The 26,264-nt window shown below is 38.3% G+C and overlaps 1 long non-coding RNA gene across 1 annotated transcript in view; it reads left to right on the top strand.

Moving 5' to 3' along the window:
- Positions 1-20,371, top strand: part of LOC120311346 — a 38,297-nt gene extending 17,926 nt beyond the window's left edge. Inside the window, exons 3-4 of the long non-coding RNA XR_005557594.1 lie at positions 14,042-14,133; positions 19,904-20,371. This is a non-coding gene — a long non-coding RNA (uncharacterized LOC120311346). The remainder of the gene's footprint in view (positions 1-14,041; positions 14,134-19,903) is intronic.
- Positions 20,372-26,264: the final 5,893 nt, after the last annotated feature.

Below are 26,264 nucleotides of genomic sequence, written 5' to 3'. Positions count from 1 at the left end.
TATTAACTTATGGATGAAGAAAGATCTTATTTTAGAAAGATGTGGCATTTCATAGCAGCAGCCAGAGCTCTTGAATTCCAGGGAGCTAGAATTCTGGTTTCCCATGTGAGAATAGAGAACTGGAAAGAGGGATTTCATGAAGATACCAAAATCGTCTTTCCTAAGTATGGTCTGCCCTCAGTTCCTTGCCATACTTCCCTGGGCCCTCCTCCTTCCAGCTAGTATTTTCTTCCACTCATGGTAAATCCCAAACTATCTGACATAGGAACTTTCAACAGAGCCAGCCCTTTGGGCTTAGTCAGCCCTTCAACCACCCACTCAACAGACTATCACCATCTCAGGTCTCATTTCCATTCTAAGTGACAGCAAAAAAAAAATTAAGCTGTTAGGAAACATAATCCTCCAAGTTATTCTGCTTGGCATACCAGGAGTTCTAACAAGTATATTTCATATTAATTCCTATCCATACCTTCTCCTCATAGGAACAAGGGAAAAAGATAAAGAATCTTAGCGCATATTTAAAGGGACCTTACAATCACGTTGAAGCAAAGCAGCTTGGATGGTGGTGGGGAACACTAGGTGAGAAACCCATCTCTGCACTTTGAATTCCGTAGAAGAATTATGATGTATAAAGTCAATAAATAGTGCAGTTGTAAATTGTTAACATAAAGTAATTGTAACAACCAGATACAGAAACCTTAGGAATGACTACAGAATGAACTGCCTACCTTAAAAGTAGCTTGAGGTCTTTAAGAAATTGGCAAAAAGACAAATAATTTCAACTTTCTATAAATAAATCATGGTACTGAGGGAATAATTTAAATTATTGAATTACATGATGTAATGATAGGCATTGATATGAAATTTAATAATATAAACATTGATTTTTTTTTCATTCATTCATTCATCAGTTTTGGAAATATTTTTTATCAACCACCTAAAATTGCTCATTAGTGACTGATTAATTTCAAACCAGTAAATATGTTGTTTGCTTTCAATAACCTATGCCAGGGGTGTCAAACTTGCAATGTCACGTGATGTGTTGTGACTGTATTGCGACTTTTTTGCCATTGCCGGCAATGGGGTGGGTGTGGTTTCGCTATGATGCATCCGGCCTGTGGGCTGGCAGTTTGACACCCCTAACCTATGCAATCCTGGAAATAGAGTAATCTAACTGGTTACTGAAAGAGACATTGCTTGGGAAATCCAAGCAGGCTTGAATTGCAGCTTTCAGTTTATGGAAGGTTTCTGTTCTGAATAATAATAATAATAATAATAATAATAATAATAATAATAATAATAATAATAATAATAATAATACAACCAGGGCCAGCAGATGCAGAACTACTGGAAGAAAAGATGTTTACCCGTCGCAGATACACAGTGATTGAAAACAAAGAAATAATGATCTGTTACTACAGATCAAGTCCAACAAGATGAGGATATCTAAAACGAATGCACCAGTTCTGGAAAGAACAACATCCAGAATCAGAAATAACAGAACAGAGACTAGCAGATCAACGCCGATTTATAACACGAAATAAAGTATTCACAGAAACAGAATTGGACGAACTGCAAAGGTTTACCCAGGGCAAAGAAATCAAAGCCTTACCAGAAGTAATTCAGAATGTAGAGGCAAACCAGGGGGAGTTGGCAGTGAAGGAATCCAGCAGAGATATACAACTGTTCTCATTTGGAAACCAGGCACCTCTTCCTCAGGAAGAACAAAACCCTCTAACTAAAGAAATAAAAGAATTGAAACAAAGAATAACTGAGCATCTAGAACAGCACAAAAACAACAGAATAAGGCTACCTGCATTGAAGCTTGTTCCAAAGAAACAGCTAGCACAAGCATTAAAAGATGCAAATACTGCAATAGCAAGTATAAGCACCAATTCACTGCAAGAAACAAACCAACTAATGTACAGCACAGCTGCAGTTATAACAGAATACCTGGGATGCAAAATCAACAAAGAAGAAAAACAAACAAACAGTGCACCACAAAAATGGAAGGTTAGACTAGAAAATAAGATCAGCAAGTTAAGATCACATGCAAGCAAGCTAGAACAGATGAAAGAAAAGAAGCTGAAGAACAAGAAGACCAAAGAATACCTAATCAAGAAATACCACTTAGAAACAAGGAAGATCAAGGAAGCACTGGAAATAATAAAGCAACAAATAACAGCTATAGCCAGGAAAATCAGTAGATATGAAGCTCGAATTGCAAACTATAGGCAGAACCTCCAATTTCAATCCAATCAGAAACGTTTCTACCAATCCATCAATGGAGAAACTGCAAGGAATCAGTCAGTACCTGACAAGGAAGAAACAGTGCAGTTCTGGAAGCAGATATGGGATAACCCAAAGAAATACAACAAGGATGCGGCTTGGTTAAAAGGAGGTGGATGCAAATAAAACAGAAGTTGAAATGAAAGAACTAGTAATAACAACAAAAATGGTAGAAAAAAGAGCAAAGAAAATCAAAAATTGGTCAGCACCAGGTGAAGATGAACTGCATGGGTTTTGGTTGAAACATCTAACTGTTATACACCCACTCATTGCCAAGCAGTTCAACAATATACTACAAGGAGGAGAAATTGAAAAGTGGCTAACAACTGGGAAAACCTACCTAATAATGAAAAATCCAGCAAAAGGGGCAACACCAGGTAACTACAGGCCAATTACCTGCTTACCAACAACTTTCAAATTACTAACTGGTGTGGTAGCTGATGCAGTACAACAGCATCTAGTTGAAAACAATCTCTTTCCACCTGAGCAGAAAGGAAACCGCCCCAATAGCAGAGGAACAAAAGATCAACTCCTAATAGACAAAATGATCTTGGAAAACTGCAAGAGAAGGAAGACCAACCTGAATGTGGCATGGATTGACTACAAAAAGGCATTTGACTCTCTGCCACATGATTGGATAATCAAGTGCCTAGAAATAACAGGAGTCAGTAGAAACATCAGAAAATTTGTGCAAAGATCGATGGCACAATGGAAGACACAGTTGCAGATCAATGGTGAGAGGCTGGGAGAGGTTAATATCAAGAGAGGAATATTTCAAGGAGATTCATTATCACCATTACTATTTGTTATTGCACTGTTTCCTCTGTCAACAATACTGAATAACTCAGGACATGGCTATCAAACATCAAAAACATCTGCCAGACTATCCCACCTCCTTTATATGGATGATCTGAAGCTGTATGGAAAAACATCATCTGAAATAGAATCGCTGCTCAACACTGTCCGTATATATAGCCAAGATATTGTAATGGAGTTTGGCTTGGACAAATGTGCCACACTTACTATCAAACAAGGAAAAATAGTGAAAACTGAAGGAATCAAGATGCCTCACGAAAATAACATTAAGAGTCTGGATGAGGAAGAGTACTACAAATACTTGGGTATCCTTCAAGCTGACAACATCAAGCACACTGAAGTCAAGAAAAAGATTAGAGGTGAATACATCAAGAGAGTGAAGAAGATCTTAAAGTCCAAACTCAATGGAGGAAATACCATAAAGGCAATCAACACCTGTGCAATCCCAGTCATTAGGTACACAGCTGGAATAGTGGACTGGACTCAAGCAGAACTAAAAGCAATGGATAGGCAGACCAGAAAAATAATGACAATGAATCACGCCCTTCATCCACGCAGTTACATTGATAGACTTTATCTACCAAGGCAAATAGGTGGGCGTGGAATGCTACAAGTACATCAGATGGTTGAAGAAGAAAAAATGGCTTTGGAAGAATATCTGAAGAACAATGATGGAGATGCACTGAAATTAGTATATCAGGAAGGCTTACTAACTACTGGAGAGACCAAACTGGCCTACAAGAAAGACCAAATGAAGAACAGAATAGAGGCATGGGAAGACCAAGCACTACATGGCCAATACATGAAAAAAATAGCTGGGAAAGCAGATAATAATAAAACCTGGCAATGGCTAAGAGCAGGAAAATTGAAGAAAGAGACCGAGGGACTAATTCTGGCTGCACAAGACCAAGCCTTAAGGACAATTGCATACAAAGTCAAAATTGAGAAGACAGCAACAGACAGTAAGTGCCGCCTATGCAAAGAAGCTGAAGAAACAGCGGACCACTTGGTAAGCTGTTGCAAGAAGATTGCACAAACTGATTACAAGCAGCGGCATGACAAAGTAACAACAATGGTGCATTGGAAGATCTGCAAAAAATATCATTTGCCTGTACGCAAAAACTGGTGGGATCATAAAATAGAGAAAGTCATAGAAAATGATAAAATTAAACTGCTCTGGGACTTCAGAATTCAAACAGACAAGCACCTGCAACATAACACCCCAGACTTAACAATTGTCGATAAGAAAGACAAAAAAGTCTGGATAGTGGACGTGGTAGTGCCTGGAGATAGCAGAATAGAAGAGAAAGAACTGGAGAAGATAACAAAATACAAAGACCTACAAATAGAAATAGAAAGACTGTGGCAAAAGCAAGCAAGGGTAGTACCAATAGTAATAGGCTCCTTGGGTGCAATCCCAAAACAACTGGAGCACCACTTGAACACCATTGGCATTGACAAATTCGCTATTAGTCAATTGCAAAAGGCGGCCTTATTAGGAACTGCTTCCATCCTGCGACGATATCTGTAATACCATCAAACATCCACATCTGCCTATCCCAGGTCCTGGGTAAGGACTCGATAGGTAGACAAAATGCCAAATCCAGTCTGAACATCTGGCTGACTGTGCGATGATCGATAATAATAAAGTTGGAAGGGACCTTGGAGGTCATTTAGTCCAACCCCCTGCTCAGGCAGGAAACCCTATACCATTTCGGACAAATGGCTGTCCAGTCTCTTCTTAAAAACTTCCAGTGTTGGAACATTCACTACTTCTGGAGGCAGGTTGTTCCACTGGTTAATTGTTCTAACTGTCAAGAAGTTTCTCCTTAATTCTAGGTTGCTTCTCTCCTTGATTAGTTTCCATCCATTGCTTCTTGTCCTGCCTTCAGACACTTTGGAAAATAGCTTGACTCCCTCTTCTTTGTGGCAGCCCCTGAGATATTGGAACACTGCTATCTTACAAAGAGGAAACAGCTAATTAAAGATCCAGTTGTGGCTGATAGCTACTGTACCAGGAAATCGCTAATTAAAGGGCCAGGGGGTGGGGAGAAGCCTCAGTGATACTTTGCTAGTTCACACAATAACAGTACTATAATTTTGTTTAAAATGGGGTGGGGGGGGGGAACCTAGATCTTTTGTAGTTTTTTAAAAGGGAAAAAATATTGACTTTTGTAGAATTTTAAAAAAGATAAAGCACTGACGGGATTTTTAAATCAATGAATGAATTATGCCAATTCCAGAGAAAATGGTTAATATGGAAGAAAAAATGATTAAGAAAAGTTAATTCTATATAATAATTTAAGATTCAGGAAATCTAAGGTATAGAAAAAAATTAGATAACTATACTATCTCTGGTACATAGCTACAGTAAAATTAGAAAGGGTTTTTCCTGTAGATGTTGACAGTAAGCTAAGATTATGTAAAAACAATGGCACATGTCTGGTGATATCATGATGCAAAACCATCCTTATAGACATGTGCCCCAATATCTGACAGAATGTATAAGTCACAATTTTGGTGTTAGACTTTATGATGTACAGATTTTCTTTTGCTTTACCATCTGTGCAGAGATTCACTTTACTGAGCAATTGAATGGGATTGTAGAAGAAGGAGTGGCAGAGAGATTGACAGGAGCAAAGACTGTTAAGAGGATAATATTTATCTTTTCATTTGATTTTCATTCATTTTCCTCTTTCCTTTCTCTTTTCTTGGTTTCACAGGATGGAAATACCCCACATCCCTAACTATAGCCCTAAGTCTAATCTTTTGCTAGGGTGGTATAGGACATACCGGAAGGCTGTCTGTTTGGACATAAAACTCTTGAGGCTCCTTTCGGAAGATCTAAGAAATGCATCCATTAAAAATATAGGAGAAAAATGATTTGAGAAGGTTAATTGTTGGGGAAGGTATTAGCACTACCAGGTTATTAAATAACAGCTGACATTAAGGAATGGCAAAAATAGAAGCATGATAAAGGGGTACATTTACTTCCTTCTCAGGATCTCCAATCCATTCTCAAAGATTTAGATAATATTGATTTAAATGTTATGGTGTAACTGCTTGCTGTAGCAGAGTTGAGTACTTTTTCTCTTCAGTGGTGTTTGCTGGAGTCATCTACATCCATCTCAGCCATTTGTCGGTTGAGGGAATCTCTGATGCACCATGAAACTATAATAAGATGAAAGAGAAAAAAAGAGACTGCGGAATTGAGAGAAAAAAGGGGCCTGGATAAATAGAGCAATCAAGACATTCTCTTCCCCAGGCTCCCAGTTTGCTTTCAATATTCCGTGTTGGGATGTGTGTGATTTTTTTTTTAAAAAAATGGGTGAACATAAGATATTTCAATCAAAAATAGAGGAAAAGTACATAGATAATGAAAACAGTCTGGAAGAGATTCTAAGCTGCCTCAGGGGCTGCCCTTACTTTGTGAAAATCTGATTTTAAATATGTTTCTTTGGCACTTATCTTAAAAACATATTGCTTAATAACATCCTTAATTGTTTCCATTGAAATCTATTAATTTGCAGTAAGAATTGTTTTTATACATAGTTGAGTTGACTATTGCAACATTTTATTTTTTTTAAATGGATCAACCTGGTATTAATGGATTGTTGTTTTGTGTGGTTGACTGAGTAGAATAACTTTGCTTTTTTTCCCCTCTCTCTCTGCTGCAGAATAACTTTTTGTGTTATATACTTTGGGAAATATTTTCTTTTTCAGACAGAATGATATAATATGTTATTTGATAAAAAGATCTAAATCCACACCTATCCAATTATCGTTTTCCTGATATATATATAGGGCTTATTGTAATTATATATATATATATATATATATATATATATATATATATATATATATATATAATTACAATAAGCCCTATATATATATCAGGAAAACGAGTTTTCCTCTGGGTGTGTTATTTTTGCTATAAGACTGATAAGCCAACTACAGCAGAATGATATATATGCCAACCTTCCAAACACAATTTAATTTAAAAATTTGCAAACTCTACTGATGTTCTTCCAATCTATCTGTCAAAATGGCAACAGAAATCATAGAACACTTATGTAAATATTTTTTTTTCAGGTCAACTTTTCCTTTTCAACAAGACTGGAGATATGGAAGATTAATCATACAAGTACGAAATTGGAATCATGACCCTATTTATTATTGTTCTTTTAAAGTCAGAGATACATTCATTTAAATGTATCTATAAATCCATGGATAATTTTTTCCCTTTAAAGCTAGGTGTATAGAATGCCCAATGGCAAGTCATAGCTATTGATGGTCATCTTGTGATTCCCATTCAGTTATGCAAAATAGATTGGTTAGCTGTGAAGCAGGGATTTCTTCAAGGCAATCATAAAAATCAAGATGGTGGGTGCAACTGCATGCTCTAAGCGTCACCCATTTTTAGTATGTCCTATGTGCACATAAAAAGAGATGAGCTTTTAATTGCATCTACCATTGTGTTTTTTTAAACTCTACCTCCAGACACTATGTCTATGAGGTAAAGTATAAACCACTTTTCCTAATATTTTAATTTTATTTTAAAGCCCTCAAGGCATTAGACTTTTTTAAAATTCCAAACCAAATATTTAAATGGCAAAAAAAAAAAAAAAGCAAAACCCTCTGGCCAGTCCTATGTTAAATTTCTTTTCAGGATTCCCATTTTGGTTAGAATCCAGGGCTGCGTGAAATGTATGATTTTTTCACTTAAAGCTAGTCTTGAGATTAGTAACTTTCTGATGACTAGGTGTCCCCTAACCTAACCAATCATATCTCTGGTGTCTTGTGGATAGTCTTCAAAAGATATGCCAGAAATCTGAGGAAGAATTTCTGTCTGCAAGAACTGAGAATTCTTGAATTTTTTTCCCAGATGTTCTGGCAGCTGAATTTATCATTCAAATAATCTTTCTGCCAAAGAAGAGCTGTCTCTGCAAGATTGCAGTTATTTTCATTATTTTGTGTACGTATGCAGTTTTATCTCCTCTGATTTATTTCCATAGGATTTGTACTAGAAGAAGATGTAGTAGTTGAGTTGGCCATTGCATGATTTCAGGTTGCTGCTTTTGGCTTGAGAATCAGTGACAATTTTTGTTTTGTTTTTCAATGTTTGGGGATGGACAAAATCAGAGGAGTCTTCCATACAGTTCTAAGGAAGACCTTTCTCTGTCCTAATTATCTACCTTTTTTATGAATTAACTTAAAATGCCTTAAAGGACAAACCTTAATGCTGAGAATTTTTATTTCAGGGTATGTTAGGAGAGTGGTTTGAACAATTATTTTGCAACCAAATAGTGGATCTGTAGCTGCCAGAGAGGTAGAGTGTCTAAACCAGTCAAGTCTCAACTTCAGACATAATATGCAGATGGGATTGGGTGTACTTGTGGATGATCTCTGATAAGACCTCACAGGATTGCTTGATCTCTCAGCAACCTGTGAGACCATCAATCAAGATTTCTTTTTAGCACATACTTGAGGAGTACAGATGGTGGAACCTATTTTTCAGAGGTCCTTTTTTACACAGGTGATTGGAGGCTGTTCAGGTTTGGATGGGGAAGACTGGGTTGAATCCTATTCTTTGCAAGATGGAGCAGCTCTGGGTTTGTCAGGCATTTGATTCCAGAAAGATTTCAATTTCATTCTGGATGGGGTTGCACTTCCTTACACAGAATTGACTTGCAACTTGGGGATCTTCCTATATTCAGAATTCCTATTCAAGGAGAAGATGGGAGTTGTGGTCAAGAAAGCCTTTGTACAGCTCCGAGATAACCTTTGTAAGAAATTATGACTCCTTCTGAAGTATAAGGTTTTATTCATAGTCACTCATGCCCATGTGCCCTCCCATTTAGGCTATTGCAACATATTCTATCTGATATTGCCTTTGAAGAACATTTGGAAGCTACAGCTAGTTCAAAATGCAGCAGGTTGACAGGCATGCCTCAATATACTCATATAAAACCACAGGTTCAAGATCTGCTCTGGTTACCAGCTGATTCCCAGCTACAATCCAATATGCTAGTTGTCACCTTTTAAAGCCCTTTATAATTCATGCCCTGGATATCCTCAGTAATATTTGTCTGCCCAGTAAGAACATGTAGGATGACTGTCTGTGGTTTTTTCACAAATAGCCATCAACAGGGACCATGAAATCATGTCTTTTTGATCACTGCCTTTTCCTTTGAGGATTGCGTTCCTCCTGATCTGTTCACTTTAAGAAAATCTAATGGCTTGGAAAAGTATGATTGATCCTTCTAGTAATAAAGGATGCTATACTTTTGGTCATGGTTCTGATCTAGGTGACTTATAAATAAATGTAAGAATACAAGTAAACCAACCAACAATTTTTTTTTCTCTTTCTATTGCCTTTCTAGTTGTTATCACCACTTGTCTCTTTTCAGCTCCTTTGTTAACAGCTGGCTTCCCCCCCCCTTCTGATAAGTTATTTGAAGGAGATATAAAGTGATGATTTGGCCTTCAACTGACCTCAACTTTATTTAAACTTCTTATTCTCTGTGGATGGAGCATACAAGGACTATCCAAGGTTGAATATCATCCCTTTCAGATTCTAAATAGAAAATAGTGAGTGGAATTTTAGTTTCCCAACAATCCTTAAATTTGAGGTGGTACAATTTATGGAATGTTTCATTGTAGAATTATAAAAAGTAAGGGATATTTATAATCTATGAAGAGTTGATATACAGCTGAGATTAAAATTCGGAATATACCTGCTAGGGCAGTGATGGCGAACCTTTTAGAGACCAAGTGCCCAAACTGCAACCCAAAACCCACTTATTTATCGCCGGGTGCCAGGTGGGCATGGCTCACTGGGTGGGCATGGTCACCTCGATGTTGTTCATGCAGAGGGACGCCTGTGGGGGTTGGGCAGGGTTGGGTGAGATCTGGGGGGGTGGGCAGAAGGCTTGTCCTACGGGGTGAGGCGAGGCAAGGTGAGGCAGGGCGGGGTGCCATTGTCACAGGGCAAGGTGAGGCAGGGGCTGGGGCGGCTGCTGCCTGACACCATTGGCCCCCTCACACAGAGGCCAGCAAGCGCATGGGGGCCAACAGTGTCCGTCAGCAGCCACAGCCTGCCGACCCCTCAACTGGTGCACTCTGGGGCTCTGCAGCCCACGCCAGCAGTTCAGAGAAGCCTCCTCTGAGCTGGACAGATAGCCGACAGCTGAGCAGGCGATGGAGTGGGTCATGCCCAGGAAAAGGAGAGCATGCGAAGGCAGGAGGGATGGGATGGAGGGGAGGGAAACCAGCCATGCTGAGATGCATCTGGCCACATGGGACCTCGGCAAGTTAGCGGGCAGCTGGTTGAAGAGGGGTGGTTGCCATTTCCAGGTCATGTGGAACCTCTATGTAGGCCAGAAAGCCACAATATGGACAGAACACTCTTTAGAATTTTAATTTTATTGTGCTTGTTTTTAACTGTTTATTTAATCACTTAAATTGACTGTTTATTGTACGCCACCATTAAAATGAAATTTTAATGTATGCCGATTAGTGTACATTCAAAGTGACAATAAAGTTATTATTTTATTCTACCCAAAGGCATGTTTGAGAGGTATAAATCAGATAGATGATAGATAGATAGATAGATAGATAGATAGATAGATAGATAGATAGATAGATAGATAGATAGGAAGGAAGGAAGAAACAGCTACAATCACACATTGCTCCTAGAAGCACGAAGCCGAAAACACCAGCTGAAGATGACGAATGGGACTTCATTGAAACGTCGCCAAGACACTTCCAATTTTACACAGGAGAAAACCCGAATAACCAAAGACCTAGATCAGTGGTTCTCAACGTTTGTGTGATGGCGACCCCGTCACACAAACGTTCTGCGCATGCGCGGCGCGCGTGCATGGGGGCACGGCCCCCATGCGTGGCACGCATGCGTGGCATGGCCCCATGCGCGGTGCAGCCCCTATGCGCGGCACCGCCCCATGCGCGGCGCTGCCCCCATGCACGGCGCCGCCGCCATGCGCGCCACCACCCCCTGAGGGGAGAAAATGGCGGATCGCCATCTTTGGCGACCCCAGAAAAATGGTCGATCGACCCCAAATGGGGTCGCGACCCATAGGTTGAGAACCGCTGACCTAGATAGATAGATAGATAGATAGATAGATAGATAGATAGATAGATAGATAAATGGACAGATGATAGATAATAGATAAAATAAACATGACAAAACAGACTGGATTTGGATTGGCAGGGAGTATAAAAGGCTGCATACTCTTCCTTTATTTATTCAACCTATATGGCAGTGATGGCGAACCTTTTAGAGACCGAATGCCCAAATTGCAACCCAAAACCCACTTACGCATCATCGAGTGCTGGATGGGTGTGGCCCATTGGCTGGATGTGGGCCATTGGCTGGGTGTGGCCAATTGGGTGGGCATGGCCCATTGGGTGGGCATGGCAGCGGTGGTAACAGCAGACTGGGTAGGACTAAAAAATTCAATCAATCAATTCCAACTTTGCAAGATCTTTTTTTTCCCGCAAGAAATTGAAATTGACTGATTGATTGAACCTTTTTTTTTTTTTTTGCACATGGCAGCGGAGGCCTAAAGCGAAAAGGTTTTATAAAACCCAGTTGAAGGCCTAGGACTGGGGCGATGGCACACGTGCCCACAGAGAGGGCTCTGAGTGCCGCCTCTGGCACCCTTGCCATAGGTTCGCCACCACGGCTATATGGAGAATATTTATTAAGAGAAATTGGACTGGAAGAAGATCAAGTACAACTAGTCCGCAGCTTACAACCACAATTGAGCTCAAAAATTCTGTTGCTAAGCGAGACATTTGTTATGTGAGTTTTGTCCCATTTTATGACCTGCCCTGCCACAGTTGTTAAATGAATCACTGCGGTTATTTAAATTAGCAACATGGTTGTTAAGTGAATCTGGCTTCCCTATTGACTTTGCTTGTCAGAAGATCACAAAAGGTGATCACACGACCCCAGGACAGTGCAACCGTCTTAAGTATGAGTCAGTTGCCAAGCATCTCAATTTTGATCATGTGAACATCGGGATGCAGCAGTGATAGTAAGAGTGAAAAACGGTTGTAAATCACCTTTTTCAGTGCTGTAACTTTGAAAGGTCACCAAACAAACTATTGTAAGTTGAAGAGTACGTGTATTTTTAAAATTGGAGAAAAGAATGTCAGTAATAAGCACCGTGCTGATAACACTATGTTGATAGCAGAAAACTTAATGGATCTGCAACCTTTAGTGATAAAAGTCAAAGAATAGAGTGACAACAGTCCAACTTTCACATCCATGTTATTGAAAATGCCAAGCTTTAAACAGGCTAGTTATTGGTACACAAAGAAACATCTTGGCACTTAAAATCTTATCTTGATTCTTTATGGCTGGTTTTCTAAGGGCAATTCACTGTTTGATTTTTTGTTTTTTAGCTCCTGGTATTTTCATTATTGATTGTTGATCCAGGTTGCTTGTAATATGATCACTGATTGCTGATCCAAGCAGATTAAAGTTATCAACTCTTTCTATTTATTCCCTGTCAAGGGTGAAATTATCGATTTTACCCAGAATTTTGTCTTCATTAAGGTGCAGGCATATTTTGAGACATGTTCCTTTAATCTGATAAGAAACATTTCTAATCATCTTTAGTTTCAGTAATATTATCAGCATAGTAAAGATTGCTGATGAATCTTCAACCTGCTTTCATACTTCCAGCAGTTTCATATCTCAATCAGACCTGTTTCTTTGGTTAATTATTATGCAGATTAGTTGAATGGGTCTGAAGAATATATGCAGCCTTTTTATCCACCTTTGCACATTTTAAATCATCCTCTTTTGTTTCTCCTTGTTCTGTTCTGATAGCTGTTCCTTGATCAAAGTAAAGATTGTCATGAAGATTATCAGATATTCTGGTATATCCATACATCTTAATATGGCCCAGAGTTTTTCATGACTTATGTAGTCAAAAGGCTTGCTATAGTTAATAAGTGCAAATATCCTCCTAGTATTCTTCTATATCTTCAGTGATGTATCTGTTTTCTCACCTTTTCCTGAAGCTCACTTGTACTTCAGATAGTTCTTGTTCCAGGTATGGTTTTAGTTTCCACTGAATCTATTGAATCGAGTAGAATCTTGCTTGCATGTGGGGTCAAGATGCTTGTGTGATAATTTCCACAGTCAGCTGAATCACTTTTCTTTGGTATTGGTATAAACATTTGTTCTTTTCCAGTGAGTTGGCCATGATGTTGTCATCTAAATTTCCTGGCAAAACCTTTTAAACATTGTAACAGCTGCATCTGGTGACAGCAGTATTTGAATGAGAATGCTATTCAGTGCCCAATGCTTTTAATGCTGCTTTAGCTTATTTCATCACCAATGGACCTTTGTTATAAGTTATAGATTTTGGTGGTTGTTGATCCACTTGATCTTTATGTTTAATGACTCAAGCTGTTCCAAGTTTTATTGATCTTTTCAGCATCATTTAATATGGGTCTTTGAGCATTCTTTAGCATTATGGTTTGAGGAATGAAGTCTTAAATCTGTCTATGCTTGATCCATTTGTCTGTACAGATTTTGTGTAATAGGTTGCAATGTTATTTAGGCTGAAGTGTCTCTGAGGGAAAATTTCAGAGACTGTAGGATCCTTTAGTTTTCTCTTTCCATGGAAGCCTGCAATTTCTCAGGGACAAAACTCCAACTTCGGAGTGTGAGAACTGGTTTTTGGTTCCCATTTCTGATCTTTGTGAAAAGATCAACAATGCCATCCTCTTTGCTATTGGAGCTTTGGTGCTGGAAGAAGTTAAAGAGGGAAGTGCAGTTGAGAACAAGACACCGGTATCTTGGAGAAAGTGCTGGATGCATGGGATACAAAGGCTGCCCCTCTCTGCCCTATTTTTATGATATTTAAATTTAAAAAATCTTTTCCATTTTTTTCAGTGGAAAGGAAATCAATCTTCAATGGAAAGAAACAACCTCAGAACAGGAAGGAAGAGAGGAAAACCTAAGAAGTATCTCCTCTCATTTTCTAGGTAGGTTTCTGGCATATTTACATTCTTATAGAGCAGTAATGGCAAATCTTTTAGAGACTGAGTGCCCAAAAACCACCACCCCCCTGCCCCCCCACTCCACCCCCCCACTCCGCCCTCACACTGCCCACAGGGCCACCCACTGCCTCCATGGCCCGCCACAGATTGCCCAGGTGGCACTGCAGCGCCATGGTGGCTGCAAGATTTGGAATGTAGTATTGCTGTTGAATTACATACATATTTTGCTGAATATGAGGCATAAATGTTTCTTCAATGATTTTCTGATCTTTGGAAATGTATACTTTTTTAAAAATAAAAGTATGCCAAATCAGCATTCTGTAGCTTAAATGCATAGGATGGAAAAACACCTTATCTCAGTGGTGGCGAACCTATGGCCAGAGGTGGCACTCAGAGCCCTCCCTGTGGGCACGTGCACTGCTGCCCCAGCCCTGCCTTCCCCCAAAGTCCCCTCCTCCTTACCAGCAACCCCCCTGGAGGAGAGTTGCCCCCAAGCACAGTCTGCGCAAAGCAGCACAGCCAAGGGCATGGCAGCCAGGCAGAGGGGACAAGACTCTGCCCTTGCATCCTATTACACACAGATGATGCTGCGGGGTATGGGTGGAGGGCGTGGCCGCCATGACGCTGCTGGGCTGCTTGGGCAATCTTCTGCGGTGGGCCGTGGAGGCAGTGGGTGGCCATGCAGGTGGGCGGGGTGCAGAGAGGGGGTGGGTGGGGAGGCAGGGGCGATTTTTGGGCACTTGGTCTCTAAACGTTTCGCCATCACTGCCTTATCTTTTCTCTAACTTATTGTTTTTAAATATTGGTGCTTTTAAAATAACAGAATAAGAACATTGGAAAGGATCTTGGAGGTCTTCTGTACAACCCCCTGCTCAAGCAGGAAACTCTATATCATTTCAGATAAATGTTTATCCAATCTCTTCTTAACCCCCCCCCCCCCAGTGATAGAACACCCACAAATTCTGAAGGCAAACCATTCCACTGTTTAATTGTTCCAACTGTCAGGAACCTTTTCCTTTTCAAGGTTGGTTTTCTTCTTAATTATTTCCATCTATTGCTTCTTGTTCTGATGCCTGGACAAGTCCTTGAAGTTTTTTTTGGTAAAAGTTTGGAAGTGGTTTACCATTGCTTTCTTTTTCAGGCCTGAGAGAATGACTGGCCCAAGGTCACCTAGCTGGCTTTGTGCCTAAGATAGGACTAGAACTAATGGCCTGCCAGAGTTTAGCCTGATGCCTTAACCACTACACCAGAGTGGCATACCCGTAATTAAAACTTTATGTTTTTGTTATGGATGTAAACTTATAACATTTGGGTCAATATTTCAGGACAATAAGATACCTTCTATTTTTTCTTCTAAGCCTAGAGATAAGACTCCACAACTGGAGGAGAAATTTAACATCAAATTTCTTCTTTGGTGTTTTTCCCAGCTACTGTCAAAAGACTCTCAAATATGGCAGAATTCCTTGTTTTATCCATGTCATTAAAAAGGTTGAGAACCACTGATATAAAGTTTTATAACATAAAAATAAGAGCAGGGAGTGTGTTAGGACAGATTCTCTTCTCCTAATCCACAAAAGGTGTAGACCAGTCATAAAGAGCCCCCCCCCCACTTTTTTTTCCATTTTCACCAAGGATTCTTGGGTTTAACATTCCTTACTAGAGTATAGTTAGAATAATGTTATTATTTGGGATGAATCAGTAGCTTGAAAAACTCATCCCTCAACCCAGCTTGAAATAGCTACTATGTACAAGGTTCAGGAAACCCATTAAAAAGCATGCCAAAAAAGCCATAAATTGGAGAATGTCTTTCTATGTGACAGATATTTCTCAGCAGTTTATTATAAGCATTTTCCACTTATTTAAAATAATAATTATAAAGAAATAATGATGGGCTTTTTTGTTATCCCAAATAAGATCTTTATTTCTTTTGGGGGAAAAATTAGTTGAATGGCTTACCAAACCTATTTTGACAAAGTCTTCCTAGCTTAAACCACAACTTTCCTTCTGCATATTATCTTGATTTGAATACTGTTTATTCTAAATTCATTTTTAAAATCTCTCTCTTCATCTCTGGGAGCTCAAACAGTAGTCATTCGTCCAACTGTGTCTCGACTTTAGCAACTATTTTGTGCAATAGTTAATTCTGAAAGAAGAGGCTGACCCAAAATTACCCACTGACTTTTCTTGGATTTGAGAACCTGGCCCTTTCAATCCTACTGCAGTACCCAAACCACATTGTTGATTATCACTGAAGAATCCTCCCTGAGCCTCATTGCTCAGAAAGTCTTTCTATAATCAGTGAAGCACGTATTGATCTTTTCTTAGTATTCTTTGGCTTTCTCAGTTATCTGATGTATCAGCATTGCTTCTTATTTCTTGGCCTATTTTAATGCCAGCTAAAACATCTGGGATTTCCTTTCCTATGTAAGGTTCAAATCTGTATTGAATGATTATTTAGCTAGAATGCAAAATATACTTGTAAAATCAAAAACTAAAATTAAACTAGACAACAATTTTTTCCCCAAAAATGTTTTGCTTCCTGAAATTTTTTGGTGATTATGATAGGCCCCTTCAAACTGAAAACAAATATAATTTCAGAATGACTAGATGACATAGGAATCTTCAGAAATATGAAGTTAACATTTAATGACTTTAATTTAATTGTGTAATGTTTCTGACACGCCACATGAGTTCAACAGGACCAAAAATGTTTTGTTGCTGATTTGCATTTACACTCTGATGCAACTCACTGTTGTTCTCACTGTTAGAAAGCTTCTCCTTAATTCCAGGTTGCTTCTCTGATTAGTTTCCATCCATTGTTTCTTGTCCTGCCCTCTGGTGTTTTGGAAAATAAGTTGACCCTCTCCTCTGGTGCTCTGTAGTTGTCAAGAAATTTGTCAATAACATCCTTGAATGCTTTCCATTCCAGGTTTTCCATTTCTTTGACCCCACTAGTAGATCTTTGAACCACTTGTCATTGATGGTGCATCTGATCTGTGGACCAACAAAATTTCCTTCTTTAATGTGGCATGAGTTATTCATGAAAACATCTCTCTCAAATAACAAAAACCTTCACCTTTCTTGTTCATCACTTTCACAGTTTTCTCAGTCTGAGTTTTATGTGAAGCAACAGCAAAAATAACTTTGTTGGATCAATAAGTGGTTTGTGTGCCATGTTTTTCTGTCCTGGAACTAAATTCTTTCAGAGTGGCTGTTTCTTTTTAATATAATGTGACTTTCTTGTACAGCAGTTCCATTTGCATATGTGATAAGCATATTGGTATACACTACCTACATTCCAAGGAGCCACTACTTTAGATCCCAACAGATATTCCTGTGGCATTCGGTGTATTGGATGTGCTTAGACAATAGTTCCATGTTTTTGTATATTTCTTTCATGTGTGCAGCATAGCCAACAGGTATTGAAGGGTGTACTGTGTAAAAAGAATTTCTGTAAAACAGTAAATGATAGGTTAAATTACAGGTTATTTTCATGATTAGAATTTGTAGGATACACCAAAAGTGTTCAGGAAGCAAAATCTTTGTTGTCTAGTGTTATTCTTATGATCTCACCACCATTTGCCCTAGCTTCACCCATGTAATTGGGAGATTGAGAATTAAAAGATTGATAGTAATAGCACTTAGACTTACATACCGCTTTACAGTGCTTTTACAGCCTTTCTCTCTAAGCACTTTACAGAATCAGCATATTGCTCCTCCAACAATCTGGGTCCTCATTTTACTGACCTCAGAAGGATGGAAGGATGAGTCAACCTTGAGCTGGTGAGAAATTGTCAGGAAATTTCTCCTTAGTTCTAGGTTGCTTCTCTCTTTGGTTAGTTTCTATCTCTTGCTTCTTATCTTGCCTTCAGGTGCTTTGGAGAATAGCTTGACTCCTTTGTGGCAACCCCTGAGATATTGGAACACTACTATCATGTCACCCCTCGTCCAATTCCAGCAACCGTTTCTTATATGTTTTAGCCTCCAGTCCCCTAATCATCTTTGTTGCTCTTTTCTGTACTCTTTCTAGAGTCTCAACATCTTTTTTACATCGTGGTGACCAAAATTGGATGCATTATTCCAAGTGTGGCCTTACCAAGACATTGTAAAGTGGTATTAACTTTATGTAAAGTGGTATTAATGCAGCCTAGCACCGTGTTGGCTTTTTTTGGTATCTGCAGCACACTGCTGGCTCATATTTAAGTGATTGGCCATTAGGACTCCAAATCTCTCACACAGTTACTATTGTTGAGCAAGGCACCACCTATACCAGGCGTGTCAAATTGCCGGCCCGCAGGCTGGACATGTCACGTGGAAGCCACGCCCACCCCATTGCCGGCAATGGCAAAAGTTTGACATGCCTGACCTATACTATACCTATGCATTTGGTTTTTCTTGCCTAAATGTAGAACCTTACTTTTTTCACCACTGAATTTCATTTTGTTAGATAGCGCCCAATGTTCAAGTCTGTCCAGATCCGTCTGTATCTTAAGCCTGTCTTCTGGTGTGTTGGCTATTCCTGCCAGCTTGGTGTCATCTGCAAATTTGATGAGTTCCCCATCTATCCCCTCATCCAAATCATTGATGAAGATGTTAAAGAGCACTGGGCCCAGAACAGAGCCCTGGGGCACCCCACTACACACTTCCCTCCATGTAGATGCAGTTTCCCACATTTTTATATCTTATCAAGTAGTAGGTTGTGGTCTACTTTATCAAATGCCTTACTGAAGTCCAACTAAATTATATCCACAGCATTCCTCTGGTTTGCTAATTTTGTCACTTGGTCAAAGAATGCAATAAGATTTCTTATTGCATTCTTTGACCAAGTGACAACATTAGGGGACCAGAGGAATGCTGTGGATATAATTTATCTGGACTTCAGTAAGGACTAGGACATGGCAGAATTCATTCCAAATCTGCTGTTAGTCATAGAAATTTACTTTTACCTTTTGGCTCTACCTTCCTTACAGTCTTATTATGGCCCAGACTAAATCAAAGGAAATCCCATGTATGCCACCTTGAACTCTTAGAGATATAAATTTTAGGATATAAATGTAATAGATAATTCCAGTAGGTCCAACTGAACTATTTTTCATAATTATTCTTTTCTTATTTGAAGCTCCTTCAATTATTTTTTCCCCTCAATCCTACTTTAAAAATTTAAAATCTTAAAGACACATTCAAAACAAAATTTAACTCCTGGTGACTGGTTCATGCAGCTTTTATGCCAGCATACCAAAGTGCTTAGCCATCGCCTTCTTTCTGGAAGTCTTAGCCAGAAGCATTGAAATTTCCAGATAGTTACCTTCTCACTCCCCACCCTCCAGGTATTAAGTATTAATTGCTCAACTTCAGAATCAGCCAACAACCGCCAACAGCCATCAACAGCCTCCTCCTCCTCCTCCTCCTCCTCCTGCTTTTGCTTCTATTCCTCTCATAACTTATATATATTATATCCCAATATTTTATTTTATGTAAAAATAATAACTTTTAGATTATACTAGTTTTTATTTAAGTTGTCTTGTATTTATATATCCATGGTACAATAATACACTAATGTTTTTTTAGTATATAAAACAATTTTAGATAATATTTGTGGGAGGAGACGAGAGAGGAGGTGGAGGAGGAGGAGAGGAGAGGAGGGAAGGAAGAAATGAAGGAAGGAAAAGAAAGAGAGAAAGAAAGAAAGAAAGAAAGGATTCTGATGGGAATGGGTGTTTTTAAAATGCTAATACTCGACCTCATTTTTTCCCAGTTCACATTCCTGATCTGGCAATGGTTGGAACAGACTATCTTCTGAGCCAATAGATGTGCTGGACTAATCTGGAGCCCAGAGTCCAGCTGCAAAAGAGATTGGCTGGTCTCTGAACAGCTCTAATGCATGCTGTTGCAGCATCCACCCTGCTAAGGCCACATCAGAAGAATTTCAGACTAATTTTACCAACTATTCTGTCTCAAACAATGTTGAATATTTGACTTCATAGGGGAAGAAACAATAACAACAACAACAAAAGAGCGGGTAGCAACAATAAAATAAAACACTCTATTGCTTGTTCATCTCTTCCAACAACTGAATAATTAGTCTCCCAAAAAGAAAATGTGCTCCTTGATTATCTATTTTATTATGTACTTTAACTGTATGGATTTGAAACTGATTTATCATGCAGGCACATATTGCAGCTTTTGAACTATGGTTAAAGTAGCATTTTGCCCAAATGTCAAATGATGTGTTATGTTATTTATATCAGATTTTCTCTCTCTCTCTCTCTCTCTCTCTCTCTCTCTCTCTCTCTCTCTCTCTCTCTCTCTCTCTCTCTCTCTCTCTCTCTCTCTCTCTCCCCTTTCCTCCTCACATTTAGAAGCTGCCCATCTCCCTCACAGAGTGACTCTGGGTGGTTTATTCAAGGGATAATTTGAGTCCAGTCCCTATATAATTCATGAGTAAAACATGGCACTTGCAGGATAACCCAGGAAGTTCAATAGTAGCAGTAACAGAGTAGTGTTAATTGAATAGCTAAAGGGAGACAAAAAGAGAAGCAAAAGGAATGGCAATGGGGCTGGATGAGCTTTTCTGTTTGGTTCTTAGCATGTGGACCAACTGTTCTTGAAATGAAATAAATAAAAATTCTAGCAGCACTCCCTTCTGCATTCTGGCCCCTCTCTTGGGACCCTGGCTAAAGTATGAGAGCTCCCAGGAGTATTGCCATTATTCCCAAACTTTATTGGTAAAGTTAAAATCCACCAATCTTTATTTCACCTTGAACCAAAAGGCTTGTATTTGAGTCAGGTTTTAGAAACAAGCGTTATGACTTCTCCTGCTACTTGCATTCTTGCAATATTTATCTTGCATTCTGTCCTATGTTAACAGGTAAAATGCAATTATCTGCAGTCTTTTCCAATGAATACAAAACATTGGAGCCCCTTACACATAAAACTGAACTGAACTGAAGTATTTAGAGAATTAGCTAAGCTTAAGCTTGTCTTTCTGATATTTCTTAAAAAGAATATAGATGGCTTGCTTGGATAAGATATTTTTTTTTCCCCATGGAGCCATTAGTTACTGTAAAATTGAAAAAAAAGATGCTTAGACAGGCAATAAAAATGTATGCAAATATTTATTTATTACCCACTCACTCATTCAATCAAACTTATAGGTTACCTAGATCACAAAATGCAATTCTGGGCAGCTTACAACAACTAAAATAGAACAGACACCAAAAAGAAATAAAAAAATAACAAAAACAGTAGAATGATACACTGAGACAAAGAAATCAGGAAAACTCATCAGTAGTTCCACATATTTCACCTATGAGAGAATATTACAATATCTGAGTCTTTTTAACTTATTACAAGAAAGGCGAGTAAATAGAAGAATGGGAGAGAAATATAAAATTATGCATGGGTTTAGTGGATAGGCCTTTCATACTACTCTGAGTTATTCACAAAAGCTAACCGGGATAAGATACATGCAGCCTATCAGCATCCATGCAGAATGACCCCTTAAACTGAACCTTTTTCATTTCATTCTTTCAAAATTTGAAGCTACCAAGTATGGCCCTCCATGTGCCTCACAAAGCCTGATGGAGATTTCCAAGGGCATTACTTGTGGATTTCTGGCTGGAATTAGCTTCCAGTTTCTTTCCAGGTGCAATTCAAGGTGTTGTCATCATCTTTAAAGCCCTGTATATCCCTGTCTGTGGAATCACCTTTTCCCAAGGACATCTACCTGCTTAAGCAGGTCAGATAGGGTGGGATCGCTCCTAGTGTCTTCCCCTAAATATTATAACCAGATGAGAGCTAGAAAGTATGCTTTTTCTGTGGCGGCCTCTACCCTATGGAACATATTGCCACCTCACGTTCAGCAGGCCTCTATCCTTTTAGGTCTTTGTAAGGCTTTCCTTACGGAAAGCTAAAAAGCTTTTCCCTCCAGGTTTTGGGAGAGATTAGATGACTGCACATTTGAATTAACTGGTGCCTGATTTATTGTTTTTAATGTTTTAATTGGCTGAGTTTTATCATTTTTAAAATGTTTTACATGTCTTTTAATTTTTGATTGGGAGCCACACAGAGTTGGGTGACTATATAAATGTTTAAATAAATAAATAAATTTAATAATTTACTCATGCTCTGCAATTTCCATCTTGAAGATAGATCTAAAAGGAAGAGCTCCTTTTAGCTAGTCCATCTAACTTAATATATATATATATATATATATATATATATATATATATATATATATATATATATATATATATATATATATACATTGCTTTTCAACTACTGCTTCTTAGCATCTAGACGAGGGGTCTGCAACCTTGACAACTTTAAGACTTGTGGACTTCAGCTCCCAGAATTCCTCAGCCAGCATACCTGTCAAGATTGCAGACCCCTGATCTAAACTAATGAACTCCAAAACCTACGTGCAATTAAAAATATTCTAAAGGCAATACTGTAAATCGAATACTGTGAGAATGAGAACATTTCAGCAAGGAAGTCCCAGTTTAGCTAAAAATCATTGGGGCTAAGTCCCATAAGAGCAGTTGAATTTAATAATTAGCCCTCAAGTTCTTCTTGCTTACTTAACTTCAGTGAGCTTAGTGATAACTATCTTGTCCTGGGTCAGAGATACCATATACAGAGAAACAGCCAATATTTAAAACAGAGAATATTTAAAAGGAGGGGTAACAACTCTGTGAATCCGAATTGTTTCTATAAAAGCTCTTATCTGCTAAAATGTTAACCAGAGCGCATCCTGGCCAGCTTTTTCATAGAATTCACAAGTCACCAATAGCTGCAGAAAGCAAAAGTGACAAGCAAATAACACCATGTGGATCATGAGCCAAATGACAAAACTTACTTTTATCAAACTTCACAGTGTGAGAACAAAGTGTACCGTGCACAGTGACATCATGATGCCTGAGTTTTGTCCTTTTGACATCATTCTCATTTGTTATCATTCAGGGACCAAAAAATGTTCACTCAGTATTTATGGTAAGAGAGTCAGTCCCAACTGTGGTTTTTTTTTTTTTTTTTTTAGATAACACAGAAGGCAGTTTTGTTCATACAAATTCCTCTCTTCTGGATCAGCCTTAGAAGTATCCATTTGCTATCAATGGAGCAATAGTTTTAGTAGTACTTTCCCCAAGAAAAATGGTGTGTTTGATATATTTACAGTTGGCCTGGAAAATAATGACATAATAGCTGTGTTTAATTCAGGAGTTACCGAATTAACACATTTTCTGAATTTGCATAATATATTGAACAAATAAGCTACATTGCACAACATGCTGAAGACACACAAACTCACTGTTGGTTCCTTAGCCAAACAGCTTAAGCACGTTCTGTAATATGGAAATGGTGTCTTTCAATCCCAGTTCCTTCTTAAATGACCATAACTTCCTAAAATTGATCTGAATTCTACTACTGTCACCTCAGATTTGTCATCATTGAATTTCTGCTGCATAAACTATTGATCTCAACTATGGAATACCTTGGTATATTTTTTTGAAGGACGCTATAAGAATTGAGTTTTTTAAAAATGAAAAGGAAAAGTTAATTTCTTTCAAATCAAACATGACATTGTTTTCTCTGGCAAAGAAACTGACCAGGCTTTCTGACTCTCTCTTTTTCTCAACCTCTAACAATACTATCTATTATAGGGAAAATAAAACATTAATAATAGGGTGTCCTATTTTTTTTCTCCTTCCCCACTCTGTTTTTTTCTCCTTTGGAGTCATAACTTCAATTTAAGGGCAAGTGCTGCTGGATTTTTAAAATTCTTATTCCTTTATTTATTCATTAGATTTTTATTCTACTTTTTCTCCAAGAGCTCAAAGTGGTATTCATAATTCCTTCATCCTATAACTGTAGCTCTGTGAGGTTTGGCTGTTTTAAGTTAGCAGGTTCGCAATGGAGTGCAATTAATTTAGGGAGCTTCTGTTGATTTTTTTCCTTAACCGCTACATTACAGTGGCTCTTGTGCTTATTAACTTAGCTTTGGGGTGGGGGGAACCCTTTGACATTGAATTTAAACAGACAACATTGTTAAACAAATGATAAATGCTTCATGTGCTTGAATATATCAGACGGCTTGGCTCAGTTTCAATTTTACTCCTTCCAAATTATTTCTTGCCAAGAGCATAAGACATCTCTGTACACCTGATGTTTTGCTTGAGAAATGTCCTTGGTTTGGAGATATGTGGTCCATAGACCAAGAAAATGGGAGGATAGATTTATCAAAGGCATTCCCTAAACAAGAGCAGTTTTCTACCAGCTATGGTTCTAAGTGGGAGGCAGCAATGGATCTGCAGCTTAAAGTTTTCAAAGTAATTTAATTATCTCTCTCCATTCAGTGAGCTATGATCTTAAAAACTGAACAGGTGGCTGAAGTCAAGCACATCCTTGAACTGTGAAGTCTACCCTGAATTCCCTGCAAAGTAGTAGCTACATCCAATTACTTAAAAGACTAAAATGGCCAAATTTGCAATGCAATACATTCATACCAGGTTATGCTTAATGGTTGATGTGTGCAAAACTAAAGGGAGACCAGCTTGTTCTCAGCGATTCAGTGATAAGCAACTTTGTTGATGTTTCATTAATAACCAAGGCAAATAACACGTTTAACTATCAGCATTGTTTCATACCCTACCTATTGTGGTGGAATGCTTTTACAAGTTGAAATCACTTTGTTCTTTATACCAGCTAGGCTTGGTTTACATTGTTAATATCTACCACATATAGTATTATTATGAACATGTAATTATAGCACCTCAATGAAGCCCCCTCACATATAATCAAACTGAATTTACAGGTTGTAGATATACAACAGTTCATTTAATGACTGTATAAAGTTACAACAGCAATAAAAAAGTGACTTATGACCGTTTTTCACACTTACGGCTATTGCAGCATCCCTATGGTCATGTAATCAAAATTGAGACTGACTCATACTTATGACAGCTGCAGTGTCCCAGAGTCATGTGATCACCTTTTGCGACTTCTGACAAAGTCAATCAGCAAGCCAGATTCCCTTAACGACTGGGTTACTACCTTCACAACTGCAGTGATTCACTTAAGAACTATGGCAAGAAAGGTTGTAAAATAGGGGAAAAACTCATTTAACCAATGTCTCACTTAGGAACAGAAATTTTGGGATCAATTGTGGACGTAAGTCAAGGACTAACTCTATATTATTATGAACCAAGCTGTAAAGTCAATGATCTTTGAAAAAGGCTTTGGCTCACTTTGAAGAATTCACCCATTTAAAATATGATCTGAAAAAAAAAAAGAAAGACCATTTGGAAAACCGAATCAATGAATATAATTCACCTCTTACCAATGAGAAATCTAAGGGATTAACTCTGAAGATATTAATAGGACTGTGCATATTTGCAAAATGATTCAGAAGAAATGTTTTCAACCCTGCATGGAGCCTGAGCATAGCACCAGTCCCTAAGGTTTTTTTGGACCCTAGCTTTGCAGAGCTTAAGATTTCTACTAATTATTCTCTTATGTTGTCAAATAGGAGCTTGGATGGTTTTCCTTATTCTTCCTGCATTGTCAGAAGAAAATGCATTTGAAGAGACAGAGGCTGATAGGGTTTAGGTGTATGGATATTCAATGAATTTATATGAATATATTCCTTTTTGGATATATGTGTTTATGGATAGGGATCTTTGTGTATATTTGTGTGCATAAATCAGCACTAGATAAATCCATCAAACACAGGGCACATAGATTTTTAGGCAATCTGTGAAAATAATTTTATTATGTCATATTTATGAAAAAAATTGTTAAGTTACCATGTTTGTTTTAATAATACAATACATTATTCTATTAAGATTCCTCACATTCACTTTTGGATTCATTTTCTTGGACTGCATCTCCTATTGTCCTAAAGGCTTGTGGAGCAGATATTTTCTATTCCAAATTAGATTGCTATTTTATGAACATTGAGTATGATTTGGTGGTTTCACCAATTTGTGCCTCTGAGTAAAATCATTGGCAGAATGCAAATCCAAACAGGATCCCACTGAGCAAATACAGAACTTGCCAAGAAAAATATTTTATAAGCAGTCAATAACTCAGTTTTATTGCTTATGTTCAGAAAATCAATT

The sequence above is a fragment of the Crotalus tigris genome, unplaced genomic scaffold (genome assembly GCF_016545835.1).
Source record: "Crotalus tigris isolate CLP2741 ecotype Arizona unplaced genomic scaffold, ASM1654583v1 scf7180000018354.2857554, whole genome shotgun sequence".
Classification (NCBI taxonomy): Eukaryota; Metazoa; Chordata; class Lepidosauria; order Squamata; family Viperidae; genus Crotalus; species Crotalus tigris.
The sequence above is the reverse complement of the archived record's forward strand: the minus strand, read 5'-3'. Positions and strand labels throughout refer to the sequence as shown.